The 22,392-nt window shown below is 35.7% G+C and overlaps 1 protein-coding gene across 1 annotated transcript in view; it reads left to right on the top strand.

Annotated features, from left to right (window-relative positions):
* The first annotated feature begins 7,184 nt into the window (after positions 1-7,184).
* LOC124887004 overlaps positions 7,185-22,392 on the top strand; it is a 36,533-nt gene continuing 21,325 nt past the window's right edge. Inside the window, exon 1 of the transcript XR_007044425.1 lies at positions 7,185-7,888. The gene's annotated coding sequence lies outside the window, so the exon portion shown is untranslated. The remainder of the gene's footprint in view (positions 7,889-22,392) is intronic.

Genomic DNA, 22,392 nt, shown 5'->3' with positions numbered 1-22,392 from the left:
ATAAACTTGTCTGCTGCCAAAGACTTCGTCAGTATGCCAGCTAATTGCTAATGAGTGCTGCAATGTTTCAGTATTATTTCCTCTTTTGCTACCAAATCGCGAATGAAATGGAAACGGACATCAATGTGCTTAGTTCTGCTGTGAAAACTTGGATTCTTTGTCATGGTGATCGACGCTTTGTTGTCACAGTATATCCCTGTTGCACTTTCTTGCTTATGCTGAAGTTCTACTAACATCCTTCCAAGCCAGATGGCTTGACAAGCTGCTGAAGTTGCTGCAATGTACTCAGCTTCTGAGGTTAACAACGTTGTTATAGCTTGTTTCTTTGAACTCCAAGTCTCTGCACCTAAACCTAAAGTGAAAACATGAGTTGAAACGCTTCGTCTAACATCCAACGAACCAGCATAGTCACTATCAGTGAACCCACATAATCTAAAATTTGAAACTTGTGAATACCAAATACCATAGTCCATAGTTCCAGCGATATAACGCAGAACCCTTTTTGCTGCTCCAAAATAAACCTTTGAAGGTTTTTGCATGAATCTGGAAATGACACCAACAGAGAATGCAATATCGGGGCGTGTGTGGTTTAGGTAAATCAAACCTCCAACTAGGCTTTTGAAACTTCTAGCATCATTCATCTCCGCTCCATCATTAAGCTGTAATTTTTCACCAACATTCATAGGTGTAACTGCAGGCTTGAAATTAAGCAAACCAAATTTAATGAGAAGGTCCCATACATATTTTCTTTGTGATAGAAATATTCCATCTTCATCTTGATTGACTTCAAGGCCAAGAAAGTAATGTAATAAACCCATATCTGACATCTCAAACACATTCATCATTTGCGACTTAAATTCATCCACAAGAGAAATAGAAGAGCTAGTATAAATAATATCATCAACGTAAAGGTAAACAATGATGAAATCAGTACCTCTCTTCTTTACATACAATGTGGGTTCATTATCACTTCTCATAAATCCCTTTGTTTGAAGATACCCATCGATTTTACTATACCATGCTCGAGGGGCTTGCTTCAACCCATATAATGCCTTTTTTAGCTTGTAGACCTTTGTTTCATCGCCCTTCTTTATGAAACCTTCTAGTTGTGCTACGTAGACCTCTTCTTGTAAGTCTCCATTGAGAAATACCGACTTGACATCAAATTGATAAACTAGCCATTGTGATTGCACAACCAATGCTAGAACAAGTCTAACGGTTTCAAACCGAGTAACTGGAGAAAATTTTTCTTCAAAATCTATACCATATTTCTGCACATATCCTTTTACCACAAGACGAGCTTTATGCTTTTGTAGGCTTCCATCCACTGCAAACTTTGTCTTGAAGATCCACTTCAAGCCGATTGCATTTTTGTCTTTCGGTAATTCCACCATCTCCCATGTGCCATTCTTTTCGATAGAATTTATATCTTCAACCATCGCACTCCGCCACTCTTCCTTTTCAACTGCTTCTCCATAATGTGTAGGATCTGAAATAGCAAAAGAAAATTAACAAGATGTATACATGTCATTAGCATACTTGGGATTCGGCTTTATAGGCCTTGTTGATCTTTTTAATGGAATTGGCTCATCTGGAGACTCTTCAAGAGTTGTATCTAAAGAGGTTTTGCTTGGTGAAGTTGAAGAAGATGAATACGAGGAAGTTGTAGAAGAACCCATTGTTGTAGCTGCAGTATTTGGTTGTTGAATTCCATCAAAAGTGATTCCAGTCAAATAGGAATCTGCTCTTGCATCTTACCATTGCTTCCACTCCAATTCCAACTTGCCGTTTCATCAAATACTACATCCCTTCTGATTAAAATCTTTCTACTAAGGGGGTTATAGAATCTATATGCTTTGGATTGTGTACAATAACCAGTAAAAATGTATTTTTCAGATTTCTCATCCAACTTATGACAGAATTGAGAATTTATCAAAGCATAAGCAATACAACCAAAAATTGTTAAATAGCTTACATATGGTTTTCTACCCCACCAAGCTTCAAATAGAGTTTGATTTAGAACAGCCCTTGTGGGAGATAGATTCAATAAATGGACTGATGTCGCCACAGCTTCAGCCCAAAAATGATTCGGAAGTCCCTTTGCTTGCAACATGCTTCTTGCCATCTCCACAACAGTGCGATTTTTTCACTCAGCAACACCATTTTGCTCTGGTGTATATGGTGTTGTTAGCTCCCTATGGATGCCAATTTCTTCATAAAAGAAATTAAATTCCTTGGACAAGAATTCGCCGCCTCTATCAGTGCGAAAGGTTTTGATGGACATACCACTTTGTTCCTCAACCATGGCTTTGAATTGCTTGAATTCTGAAATGTTTTTTATTTGCTTTCCAAAAAATAGACCTAACTCATGCGACTATAATCATCAGTAAACAGTAGAAAATAACGACTGCCACCAAAAGATGTAGTATGCATAGGTCCACATAAATCAGCATGTATTAATTCAAGACATTTTGAAGCCCTCCAAGCCTTTCCAATAGGAAAAGATTTTTTAGTTTGTTTTCCATAAATGCATCCTTCACACAATTCAATAGAATCAATTTTTGGTAGTCCAGAAACCATACCTTTGTCAACGAGCAATTTCAAGCCTTTTATATTAAGGTGACCGTACCTAAGATGCCACAACTTTGAGTCATTTTTTGCACTTGTAGCAAGGGCAAAATTTTCCATATTGGAAATATCCAACGGAAACATATTATTTGGCATCATGGTGATGCAAACCTTTTTGCCTGACTTCTTGTTTGTAATGACACGCGCATCGTCATCGAACCAAAGAGAATATCCATCAGTCATTAACTGTCCAACACTTATCAAATTGTATCCTAGATCAAGTACAAACTAAACATTATCTAGCACTTTTACTTTGTCGTGGCTAGTGTCGACAATCACCTTGCCTTTTCCTTCAACCTGCATCTCTTTTGTGTTGCCAAGTTGCAGCTTCTTCCTTTGCTTCTCATCAAGCTCTTGAAACATAGATTTGGTGCCCGTCATATGATTTGACCAACCACTATCTACAAATCATAAGTCACTTGGCTTATTATCTGCATCAACGTAAGTAAAGAGATAATTCTCTTCCTCATTTTCTCCTGCCGCAAAGTTTATTTTCTGGTCTTTATACCAGCAGTCAGCCCTTATATGCTCGTAGCGTTGAAAGTGATGACATTGAATGCCATTTTTCTAGTTACTTTTCTCATTGGACTGCTTGTGCTCGTCATTCCTTCCTCTGCCTCATCCATAACCACGACCACGACCACCGTGGAATCCTCTTCTTCCTCGGCCTCTGCTTGCTGGACCATTGTTTTCTCCATACTTAGTTGTAGCATCCTTCACCTGGAATGCCTTCTCTTTATTCTTTTCAGTAGATCGATTGAGTCTCGCCTCATGAGCTTGAAGAGATCCCATCAGTTCATCAAAGGAAAATTCTGAAAGATCCTTAGACTCTTCAATCGCAGCAACTACATGATCAAATTTTGGAGTCAAGCTTCGCAGTATCTTTTCCACAATGGTCTGGCAGTAACTTTATCGCCATAGGATCACATTTTTCTAACAATTGCCACTTCTTTGGACAAAAAATCAGCAATAGATTCTCCACAAATGTTGGGATCTGTAGACTGCAAAAATCTTAAAGGGAAGAGGTTTTAAAGTCACGCCGGAGTGATTGAAGTCTCACCATAATGACCTTTGAATCACCTTAAAACTCCTTCTGTAAAATGGACCAAGCCTGCTTTGACGTGGTTGCTGCTGCAATCCATGAAAAAAATACTATCATGGACAGCTTGTTGGATAAACACCAGCGCCTTAGCATCTTTTTGTTTGTTGTTTCACAGTCTATCTCCTTCGTTGGGATCTGCAAATCCAATTTCTACCAAGTCCCAAAGATTTTGGGATTTGAGTATAGTTCTCATATGAATACTCCAGAATTCGTAACTTTCTCCCGTAAAGATGGGAATGAGTGGTTGTGTCACACCCGAGGAATTGCTGCTACTTGCCATGGCTCTTGATACCACAAATGTTGGGATCTGTAGACTGAAAAAATCTTAAAGAGCAGAGGTTGAAAGAAAGAGGGCTCAATATGTGCTGAAACTCAGCTTTTCTGTATTTTCAAAAACAACTAAAGACAAGTCTTTATATAGACTTACAAAACCAATAAATCACTAAGCCACTTATCCACTAACTAGGCAATAACTATCCACTACTGTTAACTAAAAATATACTGCAGCATGACTTGCTAATAGTCCAAGAAAATAGGAAACTACTAACAAATTAAATTTGACTTGGTCATATATTGAATTAGTCTTCAATATCTACTTCCCTAGCTCGATCATTTCCAAGGCTACCCTTAACTTTTCTTTTTCCTATAAGAATTTATATTGATCAAATAACTGTTTCCTTGTGCTAGAGATCCTATTCAAAGTGATAGAATCTTTCTATTATAGCTATCGTTAAGAACTTTCTTCGCAATGTCTTGACTTGAGAATTTGAAAGTTTTGATACTTTCCTGCACTCATTTAGATTCTTGTGCAATGACTTGTATATTGACTTGAGATTTTTGTCCCTTAGATTAACTTCATTCTATCAAGTCATTTAAAAACAAATAAGAAGAAACTTTTTATTATAATCACGGAGTAAATCTTTACAAAATTGGATAAGTGACTAAGTGGCAAAACAAGTACATGATATAACTAAAAAAAAAAATACATTGTTCATATGTATAATTTTAAGTTGAATGGAATTAGTTTAAATAATGACATGTATCTTGTGTTTTCAAAGTAAACGGTAGATTTTTGTTAGTCTAAAAAATCATTAAGGTAGAATTCCACTGAATAAGTCATTATGTAATTGAGAAGTTAAATTTGACTGAAAGTGACTAGGTAACCTGCTTGGAACTGATTACTCCAAAGCAACATGCAGTAGTAGATTTTTCTTTGCTTAATTTGTAGTTCAGAATATCTATCTAGTTGGACTAAATGAATCAGAAGTAGAATATATGAACTATTTTCCATCGACAGAGTACATTCTCGTGGAAAATTGGTTCTATCAAGGTCGAGGTGTTTTTCTTTTTTATTCTTGACTTGAAATGCTTTTGTCAAGATTTCTACACCAATTGATACTCATCTAGTCTTTTCTCTTCCCTCTAAAATTAAAATTAATTAAATAATTGTTTCCTAATTGTAAGGTTAATATTCTCAAGAAACAGTATTCTGCATCATGTAAGATTAGGTTATAGTTAAATCTAGTACTATTTCATAACAAGATTAAATAAATAAATGCTTTCTCGTTTTACTTTTTCCATGGCTGGAGTGGAAATATGTATCTGTAAAAGTAATTAACAAACATTGAACAAGTTCAAGCATGATCTGTTTAATTTTTCATCTTTAAGAACCTGACATATTAAAATAAAATTATTAATAACACATCAATTGAACACAAATTTACTCTTTCTTGATTGTGCAGAGAATACAAAGTAGGAATTTTCTTCTTCTTTCTGTTTTTGTTGTTAAGAGAATCAAAACAAAGACCTTTTCAATTACATCTTTGTCTATAATAAGATATCAGACAAATGCATGTGTTATTACAAGTGGAGGGACCTTTGTGTGGTTGCTTGTTATCAAGGTCTATACCTCAATTGATACTCTTATCTTAACTAATCAAACTCATCTTGATTTGGACATGACAAGTTTTTGGTCCAACATTTTTTTGATTTTTGAGCAACAACTAGTGCATTGACATGAGACTTTTTTTTCCATTACTTCACTCAATACTATCAAGTGATTTGAAAGCCAATTACAGAACACTTTCTATTACAATCATGGAGTAAATATCTACAAAGTTTAAGATAAGTGAACAGTAGGCGACAAAGAAATGTGATATCGTTAAAAGAAAAATTATCCCGTTGCTATATATCATTTGAAGTTGAATGGAATTAGAGTAATTAACACCATGTAACTTGAACACGTTCTAAATAATATCCGGCTTTTACTGCTTTTAAGATAAATTGTAGATTTTAGTAGTCCAAAAATATTTTTTAGTAATTGACAACTTAATATTTGACTGAAAGTGACTAAGTGGCCTTCTTCGAATTTATTACTCTGAAGTAACCATAGTAGATATTTCTTTGTTTGTTTTGTGGTTCACAATATTTGTCTAGCCGAACTTAATGAATCAGTGATATTAAATATATGAACAACAGGTCATGTCTGGGAGTCATGACTTGACTTCCATTAGTAGGGTACATTTTTTGTGGAAAATTGATTCCATCGAATGCGTGTCTTTTTTCCAATTCTTGACTTGAAAGTCTTCGTCAAAGTCTCATATAGACTTTTCTCTCCCCACTAAAAATTAAAATTGATTATAATCAGAGTTAATAATCCAAATGGTCACTCAACTGAGGACTTTTATCTCAGAAAGTCACCTTACTTTATCTTTTACTTCAAAGTGACTCAACTATAACTATTTTACTTAGAGAGTCACTCAAGCAATTTAATTATTTTTTTCTATTAAAAGTTGTTTTTATGGACTTTTTACTTAATATAAAAATTCTAAATCTAAAAAAATTTTCACAAAGCATAAGACTTTTCAAGAATTCAAGGTCTACACGAATTGTCACTCTTATAGATTGTTCTTTCTCCTTTAAGAAACAGACAGTATAGTAGGTTCTAAGGAAAGTTCCCACTCCAAGTTCTAAACACGTTCTTGGAAAATTGATTCCATCAAACTCGAGGTATTTTTTTTTTTCAATTCTTGACTTGAAATGTCTTCGTCGAAGTATCTACACCAATTATCACTCTTATAAACTCTTCTTCCTTCTTAAAAAAAGGGCAGCCTAGTGCACAAAGCATCTTGTGTTAGCGGGATATGAAGAAAGTCCCTGTAGACACGTAATTTTGTCCCTCCCCGAAAGTATATTTTTTTTATTTTTTACCTTATCTTACCGTGTACCCTCAACCATATAATTATACCCCACAAAAATACAAAAAATAACAACCCTTAACAAAATCCCTAGCAATTTATTTTAAACACCCTAACAACCTCTCCAATTAAAAAAGAACACCTCACACCTCACGTGACCCCACCCCACCTCACAATTCACACACAGTGAGCCTTCCCAAAAATTTCCACACACATACTCACTATTACATACATCCACAACAAAAAATGGAAAAGGAGAGGGCCCACGGGAAGCAATAGATACACCCACCAGGGAACCTTATAGGGCTCTTCTATTTTTTTTGAAAGAGAGGACACACAGAGCTTAACGGGGAGGATGATATACTCCCTCACTGAACACACCATTTTTCTCCTTCTTTTTTCTTCACAATTGAGGCAAGACGTGCACGTTCTCAGTACATATACGTACACAGACACACATTGAGATTGAGAGAGGTGAGGAGGAGAAGAAAATGAGCAGAGAAGGGAACTGATCTAGATTGAGAAAAAAATAGTAAAGATTGAAGGCCGATTTAGTAGAAAATGGTGTGAGAGAAGAAAAGGATGAATGAAGGGGTAGATCGGGAATAGGAGGTCAAAAATGGAGTGTTGAGAGAGAAGTGAATCCCTGCGTTTATCACTGTCCCAGTGAAGGGTTCGCTGGAAAACACCATGTCTATCGGAAGCTTGTCCCATTTTTTTCAATTTTCGTTACTACCGAAGCTCGCCATAGCTCTGTCGACTCCACAATAAGAACCCTGCTGCGAATCTGACCACAACCCCAATCAAAAAACCATTAATTGAAATGGGTCAGTCAGTTTGTTTGGGCCAGTTTGAATTTCGGGTTTAATCGAGTTAGTGGCTCTGTGTTGAGTTCGTTGAATCGAGGTCTTGAGGTCAGTGGTTTTGTTCGCACAATTCAATGAGTTGAAATAAAAATGAGGTCCGATTCTTCAACTCAATCTCTTTCTATTTTTATCATAATGTGATGTTTGATGTCGTGATTTTTGTTGATTTGTGATGGATTGATGATATAAATTTTGACCGTGTTTGAGTTTCTATGATTGTCGTGGCTTGATTGGTTGATTCTTATATTGAAATTGGTTAATTTATTAGGAATAAGTGGGACGGAAATTGAAACTTGATAAAAGGTGAATTTTGGTTGGTTTGATTCATGGGTTGTTGTTTGACATGAAACAAACGCTATTTGAACTTGATAGTGGCATGTTTTAGGTCGATAAGGGATACGCAAGACGTAGGTCGGGTAGGAAAATCTAGAGATTATGGATTGATGAAATGTCTGAGATGTGTGTTAAAAAGGTTTTGTTTTATCGTATTCGACTCAATTGTACTCATTTGGCCGGAGAATTCCCCGAAGTATCTGTATTGTTTTATCCGGAGAATGCCCCGAGAAAGTTGTACTCAAAGATGGTGCACGGTTAAGGCCCAAAACGTCGGGTGGAGCTTAGTCTAGGATTAGTTTAGAATAGGATTTACATTTCCGTATTTTTCTATTTTCGGGACTGTATAACTCGGACTGGACGTTAATTTGGTTTTAAACTTTGTTTGATTTGTTTGTTGCTTGTTTTATGTTTTTTGTATGATTTATACATTTGTAGTATCAAATTAGCCGATACGCTTCACCAAGCGACAGTGATCGAACCACGGGACCGAGGGGTGCCGAACACCTTCCCCTCGGTTAACAAAATTTCTTAGCCGGAATCTCTATTCGTAAACCAGTTTTAAAAGAGTCAAATCATTTTGAAAAATATTTTTCAAAAGTGACTTGGCACACCGGATTACGCCAAGTGGCGACTCTGAGTTTTAATGTAAACAAACCTTTTTCGAAATAAATTTTAATCTTTTGTCACTTTAATAATAAAAACCCTTTCAAACTTACATCTAAATTTTTTTTGGAGTTAAAAAAAAAGGGTGTGACAGCTCTGGCGACTCTACTGGGGATTTTTCAGAATTTGAGCTTTTTCTTTTTGAGTTGTATCGGCTTAGTTTGAAATTATGAGTGTATAGACATTGTTTCTGTTATTGTTTGTATTTATTTTATCATTATTGCATGTTTACGTGCTCTTTATTTACAGTTTTTTCCTTATGTGTTACCGCTTTATATCTGGCATCATGTGAATAACTCGAGTCAATTCTTTCTGCAACAAGTCCGTAGTACACGTTGTGTACACGACCTCTAGTTGAGTTACCCTTATCTTAAGAGGGGGAGCCGTCAGCTGGTTTGGAGTGGGTGGAAAGCTAAAGCAGCCACTATCGACCACATGCTCCCCCGAATAGCCTTGTTAGTGAACCCCAGCGTAAGTCAGCCTTTAGGTCATATTTATCTGCATCATATTGACACCTAGCGGGACCCACTTGATCCTTTGTAGGAGACTCACCTCTAAAGAATCCCTACGTGCTAAATGTTGCATCCTTGAGGGTAACAGGGTCATTTGACAGATTGATTTAGGCAAAAGCATGTGCTAGAATTCAAGGAAGTGTGTAGGCAAGGAAAACTTTAAAAAAAAAAGAGGGAAAAAGAGAAAAAGGCGAATCGAAAAAGAGTTTCATAGTTTTTTTAGAGTTTTTTTTATGGCTTTTGTTCTTCACAATCCAAAAATTCAAAAAGATTTTTACCTTTTGCACTCATTTGTCAAAATCAAAAACATCAAAAAGATTTTCTTTTGTTTCCTTTAGAAAGTATTCACAATTCAAAAACTTCAAAAAAGATTTTTCATTCATAGGATTTTTTATAAAAGAAAAATGCAAAAATTGTAGGAGTTTTGTACATTTCATGAAAATACCAAAAAGATTTTTCTTTCATAGTGGTTGGTGTCAGTTTTATGTAGAGTGTCAAAGTGAAAACCCAAAAAAGATTTTTATCGTTGTAGTTTCGTCTCTCAAGTCAGGGTTCAGTCGGTTATTTAATCCTTAATTATCCTATCTGAACAAACTACGCATCCCTGATTCTCCTCTCTCAGGAGTGAGATACGTAGGCAGCCAATTATGGATTTGGGGATCTTATTTCAAAAAAATCTAAAAAGATTTTCTTCAATCTTTATTTAGAGTAAATCTTTCATATACATCTTTAAAAGAAAACTACAAAAAGATTTTTCTTTAATAGGTTCAAGTTTTATTTTCATAAGAAATTCAAAATTGGAAACCCAAAAAGATTTTTCTTTGGTAATCATAGGTTTCATTTTGTATAGGAATTTCAAACGTGAAAAATGCAAAAAGATTTTCGTCAATTCTTTTGACAATTTGTTATTTCCTTTTCTTTTTAAAGTTTCAAGAAAAAGAAAAAAATAAAGGAAAAAGAGTTTGGTGGAACATTTTGACAAAACTTCACGAACTACGCACACCTGATTCTCTTCTCTTGGGAGTGAGATACGTAGGCGCCCTTCTTGAGTTCGGTGATCTTTTCAAAAAAAAAGAAGGAAAAAGAGGTTTTGAAAAAGTGTTGAACTCTATCACATTTGTTGTTTTTTGTTGAGTCAGTTTAAGGTAGTTGGTTTATGGTATTTTGGCTGGTCTTTCATATCACACAAAATTCAAAGGGTTAGTTGTGTCCAACAAAGATATAGAGAGTGACATCATGGATCAAACAAAGAATCAAGAAAATGAGAGTTTGAAGCAAGAGATTAGGAGGCTAAGACAACAAATGACAGAAATGCATCGAGCTTGGGCTAGTGGGTTGCCTCCTCCTCCATTTTCCTTTATTGATCCTACAAATACCTCGAGTTTTCCACCAAAATCTCAAAGTCAGTTTTCTACTATTGTTGATACACTGCAACATGACTCAGAATTCATTTCAAGCCAAAAGCATCTCAATACTTCCACCACTTTTCATCTAGCTCCTCAGCATAAGCCTGCTATATTCACAACACCACATGTCGTCTGTGATCTTGTTGCTCAATCCTCTACTAGGACTTCCATACTAGCTCGCCCAACGGTTGTGTGTCCCTATGCTGCTAGTGAACCTATATTCAATACTCTTGGTGATCATTGTTATACTCTTGATCCTATTTTTAAGTTAACTGAACTACCAAAATTTCTTAACCAGAAGTCTCGTGTGCCAGAAGAGTCGGAGAAAATGGTTGGAAAAATGAAGAGTACAGAAAATGCCATGAAAAATTCTCTAGGACCTGCAGGTAAAGAAGATGTTTCATACAAATACTGGGGCATGCCTTCAAGTTCTAACCTTCCTCCAATCTTTAAGATGTCGAAATTTGAGGAGCAAGATGGGCATGAGCAATCCGTGAACCATTTGGGACAATATTGCAATCAATTCAGGAAACCTGGAGGGAAGATGAATGAGAAAGATGACACTGCTATTGTAGTTGGAGAACGGGCACATCCAAGAAGATGATGTCATTGTTGCCGCCAGTCTCAAGACCAAGTTCATACCCAAAATCTCCATAATCACTCTTAAAATCCATTATACTCTGTTTCCCCACCTCCATATCTAGTATATTGCACAAAACCATATGTTCAACTCCCTCCTTACCCACAATGGCGTGCACCAACTCCTCAAAGTAATCCTCTAATTCCATAAACATACCAAAGCCCTTCTAGGCCCGATGTTCGATCCAAGTTAAACAATGAAATGAGTCAAAAATTGAGGGATAGTTTCATTACAATTGAAGATTCATATGCTAGTTTATTTTAGAGATTGGCACAGCGAGGCATGATCACTCCTCTCTTTGGGTATACTCCTGACCTACGTTCAAGAAGTTTTGCTACTAATGTACTATGTGCATATCATTCTGATGTTCAGGGTCACAGTATTGAGGATTGTCGTGCTTTGAAAAGAGAAATAGAAAGGATGATTCAAGAAAAATTGATTGTGGTGCAAAACATTGGCACCTCAACCGTCCCATAGAATTCTTCTCCAGCACATGGTACTACACAATTTGTGGGAAGCAATGAGTTAAACATGAGGACCCAGAATTTATTTGTTGAAGGAAATGTGTCTGATCATGGTGGAAGTTCTAGTCATGCTGATATGCAAACCAGTGGCTAAGTTGTCAGGACGAGCAATTGAGAAGTCACCCTCTCCTTACTAGAAAGAGGTCTGGTAGTTTGTTTTGTTTTTTTTTCTGTTTTCCAAATTATTTCAGGGTTGTAGTTCGAGATCTATCTTGTTTTGTTTCTCTGTCATCTTTGTTTAAACTCTTCTATCTTTCCTTTCAATGAAATGCGGTTTCCCTTGTTTGTTTTGCCTTATTTTAAGTTGTTTATTTGTCTGCTTTACACAATGCATTTTATATTGATTCTAGTGTTATGACATGCTTGCAAAATTTTCAGTCAGATCTTAAAATCCAATTTAACCATGAAACATTGAATCAGAGGTTTAAGTTAGTAAAAGAGAACATCTGAGGAAATAGGTAGAGTGCTGAGACATTTGGTGACAAGTTGAAGCCTTCTTTGAAAATTAAGGCACTTATTTTGAGAATCACAAGAATAACTTGGTCATTAATTGAAAGACATGTCTCAATTAGGTCAAATAATGGTTGCGTGAACAAAACAAAAATCAGCTCCACAAAATCATAAGTCATTCAATGTGAGGAATATGCAACAAAAGTGGAGTTGTATGCTAGAAAAGAACAAAAGAAATAGTGACGCACAGGCTCAGTCAAAGTTAATGCTGCAAAAGATGACACAAATGATCTTCATCTTTCACTTCCATATTGCATGATATGTACTTGCATTTTTAAGGATTGATATGACGAAGGCATTTCATTCTGTTATCCAAACACTGTGTCATCCTTTGTTTACCCCATTAAGATTTAGTCCTCTTTTCTTTCATACACCTCTTTTGGAATCAAGATAGAGTCAGCAAAGCTCAAAAGAAAAGTGTCGAGCAAAATAATAGAGTCAGAAAAATTTCAAAAACAATAAAAGAGAAGAAAAAGAAAATATGTCCAAAAAGAAAGAAAAGAAAAGAGTGTCGAGAAAAATAGAGTCAGAAAGTTTCAAAGAGAAAAAGAGTCAATAAAAAAAATAAAAAAATCAAAATCAAGCAAAAGAACAAGCTGCCAGAACTATGCGCGACCTAATTCTCCTCTCTCAGGAGTGAGATACGTAGGCTTCCCTACTTTGGGCTCGGTCTAACCAAATAAATAATTTAGAATCACCCAGTCAAAAGAAACTGGGGCATGAGTTAATCCTCATTGTTTGAGTCGATTCCAAAAGTTGTAAGTCCTACCCCACTTCAAGTGTTGTTTGGGCCTCATGTCATCCTTTCTTTCTAACCTTATCCAAAAGTCAAGTTATAACCAAAGAAAGACCTTTAGATAAATCTATGAGAATGATAAAGCTAAGTATGAAATGAATGTGATGACACATTTTGGGAACTACTTGTCTTCCTCATCATAAGGAATCAAAAGAGAAATAAAAATGAGAGTCTTATTGGTAAAAACCCTCACGGGTACCATAAGGCGATGGTAAGTCAAGAAATATAAAAATGAGAGAGTCTTATCAGTGAAAACCCTCACGGGCACTGTAAGACGACTGTGAGTTGAGAAAAATGAAAAAAAGGGTCTCATTGGCAAAAAACCCTTATGGACACCATAGGAAAATGGTGAGCTGAGAGAATGAAAATAAGAGTCTCAATGGTGAAAAACCCTTACAGACACCATAAGGCAATGGTGAACTGAGAAAAAGAAAATGAGATAGGCTTGTTGGCAAAAACCCTTCAAGGTGTCATTATCCAAATGAGGTCTTAAATGCAATTGACCTAATGAAGCAACTCATTTTCAAGGCCATTAACTCAAAAGCAATTGGTGAAAGTATGGATGGAAAGATTAGGCAGATTAATTCAAAATGCATGGCATAATCATTAGAGTTGCCTGTCATTTTTAGATAATTTTTCATTTCTTTGTTTCAAATGGGGACATTCATGGTCTTTTCTTTCCTTTCTTTATTTCTATTTTTATTTTATTTTCTTGAGTCAGTTATCCCAAAAAATCAATGTCATTTTCTCTTGTCTTTAAGTTGAGTCTATGCCAAAATAAGTGAGAAAAGATTTCAAAATTGGCTATTAGCTTCTCTAATTGCACAAAGAAAGACAAAAGCTAGCACATGAAAGAGACATGATTGTAAGCCAAAATAAGGCATGCAGAATGTTTTGTCAACAGAAAAGTCTAGGAACTTATGAAAATATGAAGGTTCAAAGGGTTTATCTGAGAAGCATGGCAAAGCAAAAATACTGTGTTTCTTTCAGAGTCACTCTTAATAATCTGAGTTCGAATCAATAATGCAGCGAGTCAATGACTATGATAATGGTTGAAAGCAATATTAATGTGATAGGGGAAGGAGAGATTTCCACGAAAGCCAAAGCCACAAACTAGCCACCATGTTTTTAAACTAACAAGTTTTGTTTGTATGAAATAGGAATACATATTACCTTCGAATCAAGGATTTCAAAGCCTAAACATCAAAAATTGCAATTCCTCTCTTCCACAAATGTAGGAGACAATATTGTTGCACAGGCTTGGTAATCAAAACCATGGTAAAACTCATCATCCAATATCTCAAGGAGATTCATTTCCTTGTTCAGGTAATACAAGTAGCATTTGTAAGGAAACACACTCCCTTGTTTTGGAAATTCAAGTGACATTTATAAGGAGACGCACTTTCTTGTTTGGGTAATTCAAGCGGCATTTGTTAGGAGATGCACTTCCTTGTTTGGGTAATTCAAGAAAAATTTGTAAGGAGATGCACTTCCTTGTTTGGGCAATTCAAGCAGCATTTGTGAGGAGACGCACTTCCTTGTTTGGGCAATTCAAGTAGCTTTTGTGAGGAGATACACTTCCATGTTTTGTTAATTCAAGAAACATTTGTAAGGAGATGCACTTCCTTGTTTGGGTAATTCAAGCAACATTGGTAAGGAGATGCACTTCCTTATTTTGGTAATTCAAGCGGAATTTACAAGGAGATGCATTTCTCATTTGGATAATTTAACCAGCATTTGTAAGGAGACACACTTCATTGTTTGAGTAAGTCAATCGGCATTTGTAAAGAGACGTACTTTCTTGTTTGGGTAATTTAAGAAAAATTGGTAAGGAGACACACTTCCTTATTTGATAATACAAGCAACATTTGTAAGGAGATACATTTCCTTGTTTGGGTAATTCAAGCGGCATTTATAAAGAGACGCACTTCCTTGTTTAGGTAATTCAAGCGGCATTTTTGAGGAGATGCAATTCTTTTTTGGGTAATTCAAGCAACATTTGTAAGGAGACACACTTTCTTATTTGGGTAATTCAAGTGGTATTTGTAAGGAGATGCACTTTCTTGTTTGGATAATTCAATCGTCATTTGTAAGGAGATGCACTTCATTATTTTGGTAATTCAAGCAACATCTATAAGGAGATGCACTTCCTTATTTGGGTAATTCAAGCGGCATTTGTAAGGAAATACAGTTCCTTGTTTTGATAATTCAAGTAACATTGGAGCCCGCCCGAAGCACAGGGAGAATAAATGGAAAGTCAAACAACGAGTTGAAGAAATTGAAAGTCAACAAATTAAAAAATATCAAGTCAGGAGCCCACCTGGAGAACAGGGTAAAGAAATTGAAAGTCAAGCAACAAATTGAAGAAATTGCAAATCAGGAGCCCGCCTGAAGAATAGGGTGATGAAACTCAAGTCAAAAGTCCAAAAGAAGATGCATAGATAGGATTTTGTAATTTCATTTATGTTTTAACTTGTAATTTTCATTTTTGATGTAATGACAGAGCCGCGGACCAGAACCTCTCTCGACTCTCCAACTCGGTTGTCCTTCTTCCTTTTGTTTCTTTCTTTGAATAATGGTCGGGTCAAAATTTCATCTCGTTGTCTACTTCTTTGTACTCTTTGCATGTAAACACAAAGTGTTTTCACTCCCACCCCAAAAACGTGGTGTAGATTGTAAGACCCCGCAAATTTTCTGAGTCATTAAAGCTCTTTTTAAGCTTGCCAAGAGAAGCTTATCACTCAAAAATTTGGCTAAGTATTGAAACTTTTCCATTCCATAAGCATTTGAACTTTGTTGAATTAGTTCGTGACCTTTCCCACCTTTAAATGTCGATTTTTAAGTTGATTCATGATCACGTATGTCATTAGGTGTCCTCGAACAAGTTTTGGAATTTTTAGACCTCATCTAAACCACGTTTGGAAGTCAAAAATAGTGTATCAACACGATCTCAGCGCACCGCATCGACTATCATGTTGATAAATATTTTTTCCAATTTCTAGTAAGATGACGCGAACTCGACGCGCAGCGTCAGCTGTAGCGTCGATGAACCGACGCGTATAGCATCGATAAACCAATGTGGCGCATCGGCCGTAGCATCGGTGAATCAGTTTTAGTCTTTAAGAACTGCGTCCAGAAGGGTAAATGGGTCATTTTGCTACCCCTATTTATCCCCAATAACACCTAATTCTGCCCCAAAATAACCAAAACATACGATTTTTCTCTCAAAATTGTTCAAGAACAAGAGCTAGGATTTCTAAATCAAGACACCTATCATCAAGATTGCTCCGTTAACTTTTAAAGAATCAAGAAAATAAGGTATGCAGATGTTCATTCTTGGGTTCCTTCCACCTAAGAAGTTCAAGAATCCCTTTTTAAAGCTAAAGGATTATATTTTATGAGTTTTCATGGTTTATGTGAATAGAAATTGAAGTTCATGTTGTTGATAAGTTTTGATTCATGTTTGATTATAAAGATTCAAGATTTGACCTTTGTATGTGTTGATTATATGATGCTCATGATTAAAGTCCTTCAAGAAGAATGTTGAATTATGCAATGATGTTAATTATGTGTATTGGATGTTCTATGACCAAAGTATGCCTTCCACATGTTTGATAAATTGCTTGAGTGAAGGAAATAGGGCTATTATAGCATGTTAACTAAAAATCCCCAATTATGTTTTAACTAATGCATGACAAGTGTTTGTTTAAAGACTTTAGTGAATGAACTGTGACATGTTAGCATGAAATCCTCAATTATGTACACTTGAATGCATATTATGTGTGTAATGCAAGATCTTGTGGGATGAGTTATGAAACGTTGGTGTGTATTCCCTATGTAAATAAATATTAGTATTCCCAAGTGCTTGAAGAGATGTTTTATTGAGTGTATGGTGAATCAATTATTATGATGTTGATGGTGGTCATGAATTCAAGAAGTCATGTCTGGCCAGTTTCCTTCCATCGAGTTCTGGGGGTACTTTTACCTAAAAAATATAGTTGTGTGCCTAGAGCTGAGTCAGTCTCAAGATAATCTCAGTTGTGCTATGATCAATGGAACTCAGTTAGTGACAGAACATTAAGAAAACTCAGTAATCTTAGTATTTAGTCTAATTCAGCTCGGTACTCAGTTCAGACCTCAACAGTATTCAGAATTCAGTTCAGGTTTCAGTAAAGTTCAGTAAGGTATAGAACTCAGTAGTATTCAGACAGTAAGTAGAATTCAGAGTATTCCGCCAGATAATAGAACCAAGCAAACTCAGTCAGATTAGTCAAGTAATATGATCATTAATAGATTTAGCTTAGTCTAAAGTTCAGTCAAGAATCAGTTTAGAGTCTTTCAGTTGGGAGTAGGAACTAGTACCTAGCGAGTGCAGGGATGATGGCTTCCCCGCTAGAGTGGCAGAGTCCTTAGAAACAATCCTGTACTTCAGAACTGTATAGCCAGCGCAGGATCAGGAGTCACCCGTTAGATTAAGGCTTGACTATCATACTGCCTTAGGCTTGACTTCCTATTCAGGGTCACCCGTTAGAGAGGCTTGACAATATAGTGTCTTTACCCACGGCACAGTACTGACACCCTTCCAGTTAGGGTTACAGGTTTGATCCCACTAGTTCAGATTCAGGGCATGTCGGTTAAGTGAGAACTCCTATAGTTTCAGTATCAGTCTTCAGAACAGAACTCAGAAATCAGGACTGTTAGATACAGTCATTAAGATCAGAGAGGAACTTAGATAGTTCCATAGATGCAGACACAACCCGCTAAATAGGCATGGTCGCACATAAAGTTAATCAGTATCATCAGTACTAATAGATTCACAGATCACCCATAGGCTTGATCTCAAAACTCAGTCAATCATTTCTATTATGATAAGATTCAAAGATCACCCACCAGATAGGCTTTGATCTCAAACTTAGTCAATCATTATCACTATCAGAAGATGCAGAGGTCACCCGCTAGAGAGGCCTGAACTCAAATATAGTCAGTCATTATCATTATGAGCAGATTCAGTTTATCAAGTATCAGACATCATTACCAGTAGACTCAGAGATCACTCGTTATATGGGCTTGATCTCAGATATGATAAATCAGTATCAATGTCAGCAAGATTAGACATCAATATCAATAGACACAGTTATTCAGTGTTCCTGAGTTAGTAAACTCAGACATCAGTACTAGTAGACTCAGTCATTAGTAAATAAGTATTCAGAAACCAGTATTCAGAATTTAGTACTCAATGTTGCTGTGATTTCAGTTTTAATTTGTGCAATCATGCATATATCCTCATTCAGTATTCTCATATCATTCAATTAAGTAATGTTCATGCATAAGCCCTTGCATTTAGCCTTACCTTATCTTGCATACCAGTACATTCCCTAGTATTGATGCATTTGCGCTATGGTGTCTTACTTTACACCATAGGTTCAGAAGCACGAGACCTAGATCACCCTTAGCAGTCCAGACTCAGTCAGGAGCAGTAGACATAGCATTGAGTCCTCTTCATTTGAGGATGATCCTTATTTTATTATCATATTAGACTCAGTTTATTTTTTGTAGACAGAGTTAGTTGTGGACATGTCCCATCAACTCCACATTTCAATCAGTTAGATGTTTTTTCAACTCCCAGCAGAGGGTTAGCTTGTGGTCCTTCGGGATCATGAGCACCTTGTGGCATTCTGGTTATAGAAAATCGGGGCGTTACATAGACAGTCTAATTTAATACAAGCATTAATAACTACTTCCACGGCTTGGTCATTTCCAAGGCTGCCCTTCACTTTTATTTTTCCTATAAGAATTTATATTAATCAAATCATTGTTTCCTTCTATTAGAGATCATATTCAAAGTGAATTTTTTTGCATTATGTAGGATAGTACTATATGATAAATAAGCTTAATAATGTGTAACAATTTGGTCTGGACCACTTACAGAGACTTGGGATTGTGACGTTCTCAACCGAAAAAGCCATTATGTAATTGCTAACTTAAATTTGATTGAAAGTGACTAGGCGACCTTCTTAGAATTTGATTACTCCACAGCAACATGCAGTAGTAGATTTTTCTTTGCTTAATTCTGCTATATATACCTCATCAAAATTATTGAATAGAGACACAAAGAAAACATTTCTTGGTTTCTTCTCTACCAACTTAATTAATTTTGATCATTTTAGTGCAGCGATGGATTGTGTAAAACTTATACTATTTTTTATGCTATATCCCTTTCTCTTTCAACTTGATTTGTCCTCATCCTTACCTCATTTGTTCCCCAAAGATCAACCTCTTGGTCTTCTGCAATTCAAGAACATGTTTACCGTCACCCATAATACTGCTGATTGTTATTACGTCCCAACAACTCTTTCATGGAACAAGAGCATAGATTGTTGCTCATGGAATGGAGTTTGTTGTGACAAGATGACAGGACAAGTAATTGAGCTTGACCTCTTTTACGGCAGATTTCAAGGGAAATTTCATTCCAACAGTAGCCTGTTTCAGCTCTCCAACTCAAATAGCTTGTTTTGGCTGATAATTATTTTTTTAGGTCGCTTATTTTTCCTAAATTTTGTGAGTTATCTAGTTTGACGCATCTTGATTTGTCGTATTCTGTTGGAAATTGCTTAAGTTACTGCATTAGTTTTTAGCAAAATAAGTTGTTTAGTTTTAGGATGAATTTGAATTTTAAATATTTGTTAGTTGTTTAGTTTGTTGAGATAGTTTAGGTTTTTGAATTTTAAATTATGCAAATTTTAATGTTTTGTTGGCTATTTAAATCCCCTTAATGCTTAATAAAATTATTAAAACTATTGAAAGTTATTCAATCCATTGAGATCCATTTTAACCCCTTTTTTCGCTGCTCTATCTTTATTTAAAAAACCAACAGCGGTATCAGAGCTTCATTTATCTTACGGGATCTGTGAATTCTTCCAAAGCGCTATCATATCATTTTTAACCCACAAGGGCTACCTTTATAACCCATCAGGGCTACCCATTTTAACCCGTCAGGGCTACCATTTTCAACCCGTTCTTATTTTCAAATCGTAAGGCTATTTTCAACAAAAATAAGTCAAGCAGAAGTCTCTCATTGAATGCCCCAAAAATTTTCACTGACGAAAACTACCAAATTTGGTCAGTGAAAGTGAAATCATATCTTCAAGCCTATGATTTGTGGGAAGTTGTAGCAGATGATACACCATTACAACCACTCCCTAAATATCCTACTGTTTCTCAAATTAAATCTCGTTTAAATGAAAAGCTAAAAAAACTCAAAGCCAAAACTGTAAGTCAAAATTCAGTTGGGGATTCGATTTTTTTCAAAAATCATTGCTTGTGAGACAGCAAATGAAGCTTGGGAAGAACTATAAAAAGAATATCAAGTAAGTGACTGAGTTAGCCAAATGCAAATTTTGAATTTGAAAAGGGATTTTGAATCTCTTAGAATTCAAGAGGATGAAACTATTGAAACTATTGCTAAGTATAAAGAAAAGATTTCTTTGATTATCAGTAAAATCATGTTACTTGGAGGGGATTTCAAAGATGACAGAATAGTAGAAAAAATTCTTTTGACAATTACGGAGAGATTTGAGTCTAAATTCTCATCTCTGGAAGAGTCTAAAGACCTCTCTACTATCTTTGTTGAAGAACTAATAGGTTCTCTTCAAGCGCAAGAGCAAAGAAGGGCCTTTAGACAAGACAATGTTATTGAGAGTGCCTTTTATGCTCAAAATAAAAAAGGAAAAGATAATTATCCTCCACTGCAAAAAGAAAATACACTTGGAGAATTTTTGTTGGAGGAAACCTGATGCAATATGTGGAAATTGCAAACAAGCAGGTCATGTTACAAAAGTGTGCAAGCTTAAAAACAATCCCCAAGCACAATTTGCGGAAGCAAAAATTGAGGAGGAGTGACTTTTTTAAATAACAGTAACTAAAGCAAGGAGGAGTGTGGGAAATTGCTTGAGTTACAATACTAGTTTTTACCAAAACAAGTTATTTAGTTTTAGGATGAATTTGAATTTTAAATACTTGTTAGTTTGTTTAGTTTGTTGAGATAGTTTAGGTTTTTGAATTTTAAATTATGCAAATTTTTATGTTTTGTTGTCTATTTAAAGCCCCTTAATGCTTAGTAAAATTATTGAAAGTTATTCAATCCATTGAGAGCCATTTTAACCCCTTTTTTCGCTGCCCATCTTTCTTTAATAAACCAACACATTCAGGTTTTACAGGTGTAATCCCAGCAGAACTCTCTCACCTTTCTAAATTACTAGTTCTTCGTATATTGAGTGATGATCCTAATGGGCTTACACTTGGTCCTTACAATTTCAACTGTTCCTTAAGAACTTGACCCAATTAAGAGTGATTTACCTTAACTCTGTGAACATCTCTTCCACCATTCCTCTGAATTTCTCTTCTTATTTAACAACTCTATTGCTTCCAAACACACAGTTACGTGGGGTATTGCCTAAAAGAGTTTTCCACCTTTCCAACTTGGAATCCCTTTCTTTATCATACAATTCCCTAACTGGTCCAATTCCATCCAACGTAAGTGGACTCCAAAACCTATTTACCCTCTTCTTGTCATCAAACTACTTGAATGGGACTATACCTTCCTAGATATTCTCCCTCCCATCACTATCTTTGTTAGGCTTGAGCAATAACTTTTTCAATGGAAAAATTCAGGAGTTCAAGTTCAATAATACATTAGTTTTAGTTTCTATTAAACAAAATCAGTTGCAAGGTCCTATTCCAAAGCCACTCCTAGACCAGCAGGACCTATAATTTCTTATTCTTTCCCAAAATAATTTCAGCGGACAGATTGCTTCAACCGTCTGCAATCTGAAAAGACTGATAGTGCTAGATTTGAGAAGCAATAATTTGAATGGAACAATCCCACATTGTTTGGGTGAGATGAGTGTATTTATGGTTTTGGGTTTAAACAACAATAGTCTCAGTGGAACAATTAATACAACTTTTAATACTAAAAACAAACTCATCATCATTAACTTGTACGGGAATAGGCTGAAGAGGAAAGTTCCGCCATCATTGATCAATTGCAGATATTTGGAATTCCTTGATTTAGGCAATAATGAGTTGAATGACACATTTCCAAGTTGGTTGGGAGGCCTTCCTGATTTGCAGATTAAGTTTGAGATCAAATAAGTTGCATAGCCCAATAAAAGATTCAAGGACAAACAATTCGTTTGATCAAATTCAGGTAATAG

Source organism: Capsicum annuum, chromosome 9 (assembly GCF_002878395.1).
Source record: "Capsicum annuum cultivar UCD-10X-F1 chromosome 9, UCD10Xv1.1, whole genome shotgun sequence".
Lineage (NCBI taxonomy): Eukaryota > Viridiplantae > Streptophyta > Magnoliopsida > Solanales > Solanaceae > Capsicum > Capsicum annuum.
Note: the sequence above shows the minus strand (reverse complement) of the source record. Positions and strands in the feature narration are given on the sequence as shown.